Source organism: Wyeomyia smithii, chromosome 2 (assembly GCF_029784165.1).
Source record: "Wyeomyia smithii strain HCP4-BCI-WySm-NY-G18 chromosome 2, ASM2978416v1, whole genome shotgun sequence".
NCBI lineage: Eukaryota > Metazoa > Arthropoda > Insecta > Diptera > Culicidae > Wyeomyia > Wyeomyia smithii.
The window spans coordinates 12,498,445-12,510,879 of NC_073695.1; the positions used below are offsets into that span (position 1 = coordinate 12,498,445).

Here is a 12,435-nt window from a genome sequence, read left to right on the forward strand (position 1 = left end):
GGTGTGCGAAACTGGCTTTTCTGGTGTCGAAACGAAACGAAACGAAATTAACCCTTAATTTCGATTTCGCCAAATTAGTCGAAACGAAATCAAGGTGGATTTCGAGTTCTCGAGACGAAACGATATTGGGCTCTAAATTTCGCGAAATTTCTAAAAATAAAATAAATGTTTCTGAAACATAGCATTACAATGATTTGTAAAGTTGGAGCGTACGCTAACGAAGTACGAAGAGTACCGTAGGTATTCAGATATCGATAAACTGATAATGACGAGAAAATCAAAAATGTTAAAAACTAAAATCTTGATGCATTCATTTATACAGATTATATTGCAGGTTATAGCACCTCGATAGATACAAATGATATAAAGGTCAAACTCGAAATGTCTTTGTGAATAATAATTTAATAAACTTCTGAACTGATTCTTTTGGTTTGAATGCAACTATGTTTAAAATAGTAATCCTTCTTTCATAGCACTTTCATCATTCAAAATCCAAGTTTTGTCCTAGAGCTCGAACTGGAAAACATGAGAGATGGGCCCTATGCAAACGTAAAAGCGACGAATCCGATAAGCAATTCCTCGGCGGCCTTCTGATGCATTTCTGCATTCTAAAAGCAGCAAAATTCACAGGAATGGTTAAAAGCTGTAAAACCTTTGGAGGGCAACTTTTTTGTCGCTTTTGTCGTCCAGTGTTATTGAATTTTTTTTAACACTGTTTAGTCAGACTAGACTAAGTGACATCTTTATCAATTCGAGGAAAACAAAATTTAAGTTAACTATTCTGTAAACTTTGAAGTTTTCAATATTTTTGCACATTTTTTAATATAACTTGAAATAACTTTTTAACTGAGCAGTTCCACAAAAAATGTCCCAGTTTCAATATTTTTTGACATTTAAGATTTGGCCTAAACTTTGCATAAACGTTTCTATAGGCTGAGAAGCTATTGAAAATGCTATTTTGGGAGGGTTATTGTGATTATAAATATTTCCAGAGCCAAAAGTTTTTTGATCAGTGTGACGTCTCTGGAAAAGTTTTAGACAGTAATTCTATCTTTCCGATAAAAAAAACTCTAAAAAATTCATTTTTTAATGCAAAAGAAACATTAAAATTAAATTTTTCAAAAATCTTTTTTTTTGTATAAAAATTACAAAAAAATTACCGAAGCGATGAAGGAGTCAAAAAAAAGTTATATTTAAAAAAAAATTTACAACATGTTTATTTTTGAAGGGACAATATTGTTATCTACAACTTTGCCAAAGGCACTATGCCAATCAAACCAACTGTTTTGATTATAAAAATACTTTAATTACCCACAGAGTGTCCAATCCGAGATTAAAATTATTTTTCCAGCTAAATCGGTTTGTTTGACTGGCATAACTAGTGTCTCTGGTAAGGTTGTAGAAAATAATTTTGTCCTAAAAAAATATGCCCTGTGAGTTTCTGCGAGACCAAAAATAATAGAATGCATTTGGGACCATTCCTAAACTACGTGGTCATATTTTGATCCCTTTTATACCCCCCCTACTCCCCCGTGGTCTTTCGTGGTCTTTTGTTTTGTGATCTTATTCTGCAAATATATGTACAAATATATGTATAAAGTATGAAAAATTTATAAAAAAAATTAAGGTTCAAGAAAACTGATTATTAGTTATTGCGCAAATTGTAAATAGAATTTTCAGTATTATCATTTTCTCACAACCAAAATAACAAATAGATATAGTTGTTTAATTTTTGATAATATTTCATTGTCTTTAACAAATATAATAATTTCCTTACCTGAAAGTATTTTAAAATATGCTTTTCTGTTGAGTATATTCAAAATGATTTTTAATTTGTCGTTGAGTATCAAAATAAATAAAATTTGTTTAAGTAGTTTGATCATCTACGATAAAATTTTCGCTTATAGTTATGGTAAATTGTATACTCATCTAGAAATCATCTAGAAAAATATCGGAATATATATAGTTTGCTTGTCTTTCAGTCACGCGCACGACAAACGAAAGTTACTCAAATTGCCTTTTTCCCAAGCAAACTCTGAAGCTGAGGTACACTAAAGTTTGTTTTTTTTTGTGGGTAGCAACGCAAACACTCCTGTTCTGACTACAAGTTACCTTTGCTTTTAGTCCTCCACTCACCTCCTCTCGCCTGGTATGAAGCCAGTCGTAAGGAAATCAAAGCTAATTGCGTCTAAAACTAATATTCGGCACACGTGTTAAATTAGCACATGGCTATAGGTTCTGATTCAGGTGCATCGACAAAAACCGCCAAAAACGTAATAAAGGGCGGAAGGCAATTTTAAGATGTAAGAAAGACATAGTATCAAAGATATCAAGCATGTAAATGAAATCTAAAGTTAACCAAACCACTGTAGGTCGATTATGAACGTTATTTTATAGTTACATGTCCAATAAGTTCTGTAATGTCATAGAATTGACATCAAAATTAGGTTGTCAAGTGATGGAATAAGGTTGTAATTCATTGATGATAGACTATGAAAATGTCACGAACATGATGGGGATTATAAACCTTTTTGCTCGAGAAAATAAGCAGTTTGGATTTTTTTCAAGTGTGTAGCAATTTTTATATGATTGAAATTGTAATTTTTCAATAGTACAGTTATTCGATTGCATAAAGTTGTTTGTTTATTAGAAAATCAATTACGACCGAAGACGTTAACATTTATAAAAAAAAAAATGAAGATAACCGGCTGTAACTCGGCAAAGCCATTTTATGCAAACAACATATCGAGTTTCAAGTTTAGCTTATAGCGCCGTGACGAGCCGCACTTGAAATCTATCTAACTTTCTTCCTATTACTCAAGGCTCTAACAAAATTTACAAAAATGTTCTCAAGAAGTTGTACTTAAAGATAGAGCAATATAATTTTTTTTCGATATTTTTAAAAATAGCAAAGACATTTAACCTTCACATGACATGCTGCACATATTGTACCCCAAATTAATTCTTCAAGTGTACTACGACGTTCAAGATGTACGGAGAAAGGGATAATTATTTTGCTGATACGTGAAAATTTTAGCTGTTTCAAAAAAACTTAGAGTATAAGATAAACCCATTCTCGACGAGTGACATTCAAACTTTGATTCAAGTTCAACAATTATACTTGAAAATTTTCACGATGAAATTATTCAATAAGGTACAGATTGATCTTTAATTTGCAATACAGTTTGTGTTAATTATGTTTATATTTGATGAGTAATAAGAGTTTTTTTTTCATTTTTTCGAGGTAATAACTGATTTCTCTCCGCCGGGATCGGGTTAAGCTATTGGCCATTATTTTTGAACATTATGTAAAATCTGATCAACAGTTTTGATTTAAGACATTTTGGTATATCGACCTTAAATTTTTAAATTTTTTTAAAATTAAACATAGGTTTATCTACTATCCTGCAAATGCGCTACAGTAAGCCAACTTTTTTAATTTTTTATCAAATAGTATTTGTTTACTTATGTAGAAGAAGACGAAAACAAAGAACCCAAGTAACACACGTTGTTATAGAACAGTTGGGATAACTTCTCTAATACAACCTTCAATTATAGATTTTAGTTGACATTACCTTTTCCATGACATCTCTATCACCAGAAAAGCGCAAAAATTGAAGGCTACTATAACAAGTACTGGTGCTATATGAAGTATTATATAACTCCATGAAAGCAAGCCAACTTGTTAGACTGAAGCTGCAAAATACATCTCCAGGTTATTTTCAAGTTGTAATTGCTAACTAATCAAAACATCGTTGACGCAAGCATAAAACTTCAAAGTGAAAAATTTGCCGAACGGCGCTGATTTATAGTAGGAACAAGAAAAAAAATAGTGATTATGGCGTTTCGAATAATCACCGAAAAATAAGAAACAATATTAGATCATCCTTTCGATATTTGTAATACAAAGTTCTACGTACGCGTCAAATTTCATGGTGAAACATTGTTTGTTACTTCTGAAAAAAAAATCATGCGCCATTCATTGGATACCGTTTTCTATTTGTCAATCAGTGGAAAACAGATTTTGCATTGCAATTTACCCCACCACCGCATGGGCTTAGTTCGTAAACAATTATCTGGCATCTCTTTCTTACATGCGTAGTAAATCGCAATGTCGTTTTTTTTCTTGGGTAGATCTGCACTGACTCAGTGCAATAAAGAAATTTGCGCATTCGTGGGTCAGAATTCGTTATAACAAAACGCATGCGCAAATGCGTTGCCATGACAACATTTACCCAGCGCATGCGCAAATGTATTGTTAATCTATTGTTAAGTTAGAAAACATTGTTAGATATATGGTAACATAAAGTGAAATGATATTGGTTGCACTGCAAGCGTTTTGTTTATCTTTTCATGGCACATTTTGACCCACCTCGAATAGTTTTATTGAAATCGTTTAAATAATTTCAATAACAATTTGATCAAGCAATTTAGCGTTGGCTGCTGAATACTAAGACCAAGCAAAGCACTTTGTAGGTACGTAGTATCGTTATTAAGCGTGTAATATTGAATTGGTGCGGCTGCTCCGGCTGGGCATTTCAAACACAGTTTTTCTAATAGTGTAAACATCTGGTAGACATTTAGAAAACAAGTGCCATTCATGTAATAGTTATTGTTCGCTTAACCCATGCTGTTGAAAAACATCTCCAAAACCAGGAAAAACCGAGCTTGTTTCCGAAATGTGGTTGAATCACTGATGAAAAATAATTTCTCACAAATGTTGTATTTTAAGTTGTTTTCTGTGCAGTTTTGATAACATCATAAACACAAGTTACAGACGAGCAGCGGTAGTTTATATTCAATAATCTATATAATACAATTATGCTATAAAAGAACATCTCGAGAATAACAATATAACAACACAAGTTTTCTATTGCGTTTATAGTACTCTTATATGACTACTGTCATTGTGAAGTCTTTTCTATCGTGGCTCAGCAGAACGAATCCATACATGCCATTCGACGATTATCAGACGACCATTGAACAACAAAACACTGATTGGAAATCCCATGCTAGTTTTAAGTTAGACTTAATTTCAGCTCGTAGTCGGCAGCGAGGATAAAAAATTTGCTTTAGTTTTTAAGTCATCAGATATAATTGGCGCCGTTAAACATTAAATTGTATTTGTGCCGTGTCAAATAAATGTTATGTGAAGAAATCTTTTCTAACATGTTTTGTGTGTTACTTGGGAAGTAGACAAAGGTGGTGGTGATGGAATGAAGATTGTTATGTTGTTTCGCAACACTATAAAAGGTTTCTGTGATGGAACGCAAATGTCAGATGTTTCATGCGCGTCATTTATCATGTGTGAAGTTATATCGAAGTATTAGAGAGGGATTTGAACTACCCATCAAAGATTAAAAGAGGACAGTACTTCGTCATTCCAAGCTTTGCTATTGTTAATAACAAATTGCAGAGACAAATGTGTGAATGTTGCATGTTGCATGAATTTTGCTTGTGTGAATATTTTTTTGAGCAATCCAGTATTTTTTCATGAGCAATGGTTTTTTTTTCCTTTTTTTTTTCAATCACTTTCATTTTCAGTTATTTTGTAAGTTTAGTTTGAATATAACATATAAAACATCAAACAATTGAGAAAATGAACTATTATTCAAGTTATGAAATTTAAAAATAATATTAAATCGTTTTTCGAAAATAATCAAATAATGGAGAAAAAGTCTTTAGATATTGGATAAAACAGCTGTGCAGTGGATCCGTATAAGAAGCGAGATTCAGAGTCGTTTTCGAGTAAGCAATCAATCCACGATCTACTGAACGAAGGATTTATCGTAGTTTAAATAATTAATTTAGTTTTAAATCAGCGCTGGTCATCTGCATCGAATTGTCGATAGTGTCATAGTTACATCTTGAGCTTCAACTCGATTTTTCAAAAATAAAAATTCATCTTAGATTAAATACCAACTTTTAATAGTTTAAAATGCATTTGAAAGTGGCTAGACTATAACTATCGCTTATAGTTATGGTAAATTGTATACTCATCTAGAAATCATCTAGAAAAATATTTAGTTGATAATAAGTGAAACCTTACTTTTAGTGATTTTCGGATATCGGATTTGTAACTTAGTTTTTTTTTTTAATAAATTACAAAGTTTTTGAATGTCGAACAAAATATAAACATCTTTCTTTCTTCCTTCAGTTCACGAACATCCAGGTCTTATATATTGTTTTTAAGACCAAAACGTTTATTTGTTTTACCGGTCGTTGAGTATTGAAATATACTTCCAGGAAAAATAACATAAATCCCGACGCAAAGCAAAATAGAACTATTATTCTAAAGAAGTAAATGCCATATAAGGCAAAGCCTGTTTAAAACAAAAAAATATTTCTTCGTTCGGATAAATTTGAAATATGTTTCAAAAATTTGATTACAGTTAATTGCTGACAACTCTCAAACTTTCCGTGACACTCATTAATTAGTCGTGGTAAATAAATTTATTAATTAAAAAATTGCGAAAGCTTCGTCTTGACTTAGTGGCAATAAAAAATTATAAGTCAGAAAAAAGACTACGTGGTCTATTCGTTAACCCCCACACCTTCCACGTGATTTTTCGTGGTCTTTTGATAACCCCCCCCGTCTCCCTATATATGACTACGTGGTTTGGGAACGGCCTCTTTGAAACAAACTAAAAATTATTTTTCTTTTAACCAATCAACAGTTAGGATGGAATGTTGTAATGCAACAAACAAATAGTTTTCTCTTTACTCAATTGAGTTATTCGTAATCATCTTCGTTCTCTTATTTCTCGTTCTTTCTAACCTCTCTTTTCTTCTACCTTGTATATTCGTCAAGTGCAAAGTCAGAATCACTTTCATGCTATAATCTGAACTTGTTTTTGACATTGTAAAATTTTGTGTCCCATAAAACAAGAGTAACATTTCTCAGTTATGTGTTCAACGAGAGCGAACCATGTACTTTTTATTCATTCATTGATAAAGTATACTTTTTGGTAACACGTTTAAAATATTTATGATAAGGTACCTGGCAATTTGAAACCTATGCTGACTTTGAAGTCAGAGTGTTTTGAAACAATACTAAAAATTCAGGCAATTACAACTTTTTCTGCTTGACACATCGATCACTAAGTCTGCACACTATAAGGCATGATATCCCGTCAGCCTAGTGATAGCAATGAACTATCTGAAAAAACACATTTAAATACACTACGGTGTGCGAAGAGGAGTCCTCTAACACAGAGAAATCCGAAAAAACGCTTGAAAATTTTTACAAGTCGAGTAGCATAGAACATTTGGCCTGTAAGATAGAGCTTCAGAGCTTTAGTTTTGACAGAAATTGCTATGCCCTCCTAAACGAAAGACTAAAAGTTACCTCTTTAACCTTGTGGGCTGTAAATATAACCACATTTTGATGTACGTAAAAGATGCGTAAAATTTATTCCTACAAATAAATTACTAGATACCTTGTAGCGCATTTGGACGTCTTCATATTCCTCGAATATGACTTCAGTGATGACATGAATTTCGCGAAATTTCGTAATCGTCGAAATTGGAAGTTTAATTTCGCGAAATTTTAGGCGGAATTTAGCGAAATTCAACGAAATTTTTCGGCAATTTCGCGAAACCGAAATTTCGCGAAATTTCGGGAAATTTCGAGTTTTGCGAAATTATACGAAATCATTCGAAATCTCGCACAGCCTTAGTAAATAGTCATATCGTTATATTTATTGCTCGTGTTTTGTAAGATTTGGACCACCTGATCTGTTTTGGTTAAACAAACGAAAACAATTACTTACAAGAATAACAAAAGTTATTTAGCATGCATTGAAAATAGATACTCTTAGGAATGTTTTCAAAAAAATTCAATTATTATCTGAATCGAAAAAGTAAAACCAAAGTTGTCATAATTTCAAGCGCATTGCAATTTACCAAAGTTCTTGGTGTAGCGAAAATTCAATCTAGATCTTGTGTTTGTTCTTCAAAATGCTCCTGTGGCTTGTACGATAACTGGAACTTCATTCTAGGGTAAAAAAAAACTGACAAAAGTAACTTTCGCAGTAAAGTATGTTCATCTTTCGAAGCAATTTACGTACGCCATCAGCAATTCACAGCTTTTCTAAATATTTCTATTGTCGCTTCTCTACAAAATTTAGCGAATTAGCGATTAGCGTTTCGAAGGCCAAAATTTTAGCGACGCTAACAGTTTCGCTAACCAGCTCAAAAATTAGCGAAATCGCTAAATCGCTAACTGAATTTTAGCGTCGCTAATTAGCGAATTAGCGAATTAGCGGAATGGTGCCCACCACTGCTAATTAGACATTTGAGGTTGACGGGTGAGATTCTCATTATGTGTGGATGAATAGAGCAAAAATGAATCTGATCGTTGCACCAATACAAATGCAGCGAGTGAAGTCTTGCTAACACATGCACTGCGGTGCTTGGCTGTATGTTCTCCTGCAGAAACACATACAAGCGTGTGCCCGTCATAATTTTTGTTACTTTTCGGTTATTACTATTTGTGTATAATGCGCAGTCATAAGACGCAATAAGTAATAAAAAATTGCCCTAAAGTAATAAAATGTTCCCCGTTTGCGTTGGGTGTAGCGGTCGTCCCGGAGAGTATTATGGGTTGGAGACTGGAGGGTTTTTAGTGGGTCAAACCCCACACTATCTGAGGTTGGTCTCTCAGGTGTTTGACAGCAAGCTTTCCCTTTACCTGAAATAAAAAGAAGGGGGACGGTTGGGAGCCACTTATGTAAGTGTGGCATCGTATCGAACCCTTTTCGCATCGAACCCTTTTTGCATCCAAGGAAACTGCAACCAGAATGCGGACTTTTCCAGTTTAGCGGGCATATGTAATACGAGCAAGTTCCCGATTCAGGACGTTGTGTCACCCTCAAACGAGAGACTCGCAGTTGCCAAGATGAACAACGCTTGGACAGTCGAGTGGAAAAATCACCCCACGATCCAAAGAGGCCGGATCGTGTTGAAGGTTTTAGGAAGTTCAACCTAGACCTGACCAACGTTTGCGACAAGAGTATCTACTACAGCAGAATTAGTGCACAGTAGGCTGTCCCAAAAAAAATCGATGTTGAAAAAGTCAAGGTGCCCTAAATTGAAAGATAATGTTATTTATAGCATTTTTGTAGAACATTTCGACTTTCTACGTGATTTATAAAAAAATGACTTTTTCGAGATACAAAACCACTTATTTGCACTTTTCTCAAATCTGTTAGATTCCGAAATTTTTCCATGTATTTTTTTTATTTTCGTGGGGTTGTTTTTGAATATTTTGCATGGTTTGGATCAGCATCGGATTCAATTATTTGACTCACAGAGCCCACTGAATATCACAAAAAAGTGAATTTTCCTTATAATTTTCAGATAAAACCCTTTTAAACACATAAAAAATTTTTTTGATCAAGAACTGAAATTTTTACTGCAAAGCGGAATTCAAGACGAAAATTTACATGAAAAAAGATCCTTGATATCTTATCGGGGGACTGAGATATCGGCGTTTTTACATGTGATGGTAAACTATGCATTTTGTCAAAAATGCCAGTAAAGCTCAGTATATCCATTGCACAGTGTTTTTTTTTGTCGTTTGTGCGTACTATTTTCCAAATAGTGATTCAAATGTTGATTATAGCCATAAAGTATGTTCGGAGGAGTTTCAGAATATTCAAAAATGCATCTTTTAATGTAAAAAGAAGGGTAATCAATCCACCAATAAGTGAGATAAAAAATTTACTTTTTAATCATTATAAGATAGATGCAAGGTGTCTTCGACAAAGTTTTAGGTTATCTTAAAGAAGAAAGAAACTTTACCGAAGACATCATGTTTCTATCTCTTACATATTACGAGCAACATTAAGTTTTCTATTAGAAGCACTAAAAATCACAATTTTTGTTCTAACTTTTTTCGTAGATTTTTCCGAATTTTTAAACCTTCTACTAAGTTACTGGCCATCCAAAAATGCATTTGTTTTCTGAACATTGTTATTTTTATCTCTCAAAATAAAACAGTTATTTAACATATTTGTTAAAATGCATAGTTTTCCATCACATATAAAAATGCCAATATCTCAGCTCCCCGATAAGATATCAAGTATCTTTTTTCATGAAAATTTTTGTGGTAAATCCCGCTTTGCAATAAAAATTCAGTTCTTGCTCAAAATTTTTTTTTATTTGTGTTTTGAAGGGTTTTATCTAAAAATTATTAGAAAAAATAATTTTTTTGTGATGTTTAATGGGCTCTGGGAGTCGAAAAACTGAATACAATGCTGAACCAAACCAGGAAAAATATTCAAAAACAACCCCACAAGAATAAAAAAATTTACGAAAAAATGTAGGAATCGAACAGAATTGAAAAAAGTGCAAAAAAGTGGGTTTGTAGCTTAAAAAAGTAATTTTTTTCATAAATCACGTTTGGGCAACATGAAAACAATATTTTAGAAAGTCAAAATGTTCTACAAAAATGCTATAAATAACATTATCTTTCAATTTAGGGCTGAGCACCTTGATTTTTTCAACATCGATTTTTTTTTGGACACCCTAGTGCACAGTCGATCACTGATGTGAAGCTCTGTGGTCCAGTACTAATCATGGACTCAAGGGTTGACGATGGAACATTACACAAGGCAGCAAGCGGTGGGTAGAGCCTATACTCCAGCTATTCGCGTGAGGATGGCATCACATTTCGATACCGAGGGTACAATTAGGAATTTGTCAAGGACGATGCCGACTTGAGTCATCTCACGTCCGACGCTTTAGTATTTCATAAACAGATCAAGAACGGTCAACTCGCCGAACATCTAAAAATTAGGAACTCATGATGATTCCCAACTCTAAAAATGAGCAAGACTGGAGGGAATACTGAATCTAGCTATCAGGACGGCCCCTGGAGGCGCTTGGTAGACTATGTAAACGGTTTTCTGAACAACTCGGTAAGCTTGCTGAAAAGCAGGTTCACGGTTGATGTAATTCCTACTTTCGCGAAGACGGCGAAGGTGGTACAATGACTACGCTAGTTAGGCCCGTGCTTCAGAGCCGGTGTCGCTGTAAAAGATTCTGAAAAGATACTTTCAGCATCCGAGTACTAGGTTACAGAACGGAAGAGTGTCAGAAATGCGTCGCTATAACCGCAAGGGCACCGGGATGCGCCAAGATTCCATTCTGGGGCCAGTGTTGTGGAATGTCATGAATAATGTTGTGTTGAAGCTAAAGTTCCCTGATTTTGCGGTTGATGTAATCCTACAGGTCTACGGTCGTTCGATCAAAGCGGTTAAGTTGACGACCACGCACTCCATACGTGGAGTCGAAAACTAAATACACTCCAGGAAGCAATGATTGGCGTACATAAGACGGAGGTTAAAGTTGTGAATGATCAGTGCAACAGTCTTGGCTGGTTTGTTGCATTGCTATCAGATAGATGTAGAGTGCATCGATATACGTGGTTTAAGCGGTATAGCGATGGTTACAAAGCAGAGGAAATGGTACAATTCCACAAAGAGCAAATGGACGTACCACCCCTCTGGCACGTTCGTACTCAGCACATTTGTCTACGTAGGAATGAAATGAAGTTTTTTTTTTCCTGTGTGGGCTCATCACTGCGACCAGAGATTAGATCTATTGTGATATTGCCCAAGTGTTTTCTGTACTCCGCACTTCATATTATTGGCAGTATTGAAGTAAGTGGTACGCTTATCATTCATATCCGTGCTTGTGTGTAAGTTTTACCTTTCCGCTTCAAGCTTACTACTCTACTAAACCGAGCCTCTGTCCCTCCTAACAATATCGCCTAATTACAATTCCCTGGAGAGAACTTTCATACGTTACTCACACCAGTTTAACTATAACAGGGACCTATTTTTGTTAGAAGGAGCGTCAACAGAGGTACTGGAGAATTCAGATTGAAGGAAAGGTACTTGGTGGGAAGCCTGAGAATAAACCCATGCTGAAGTCCTTTGGCAACCAAAATGGCCTGATTCTACTAAGATTCGAACCCACGACCATCCGCTTACCAAGGCGGACTCTGTAACCTTGCGGCTACGGAGCTTCCTAAAATGAATGTTACACTGCTATGAACAGCGACATCGTCAGATTACGCAACACTGGACAGTAGTGAGTCAGTTGTCTTCTCTGTGCGGCCATTTTTGTGTGGAGCTCAGCATCGCGGGGCTCTTCACAATGAGCCCCGTTCACTGTCAAAATGTAGATGGTAAAATTACGGTGCAATCACCGAGTAATTTTGGTGGTGTCTGGATGGTCATGGAGAAGTTAGCTTCTACCTGCTACAGATCCTATCAAAGGGGTTAGGATAGTACACTAATCATAAAACATACAACATAAACATATACAAGGCTAGAAGATTGTAGGGTTTGAGTGAATCTGTCAATTAACCACTACTTGTGTTCGGTAGCTGTTCGCAGATTTCCCTATAAACTCAAACAAATAAGT

The 12,435-nt window shown here is 34.7% G+C and overlaps 2 protein-coding genes across 7 annotated transcripts in view; one reads left to right on the forward strand and one right to left on the reverse strand.

Annotated features, from left to right (window-relative positions):
• Positions 1 to 12,435, reverse strand: part of LOC129724929 (uncharacterized) — a 311,814-nt gene that overhangs the window by 40,792 nt on the left and 258,587 nt on the right. The gene's annotated exons all lie outside the window — the stretch shown is intronic.
• Positions 1 to 12,435, forward strand: part of LOC129724934 (uncharacterized) — a 36,454-nt gene that overhangs the window by 21,404 nt on the left and 2,615 nt on the right. The gene's annotated exons all lie outside the window — the stretch shown is intronic.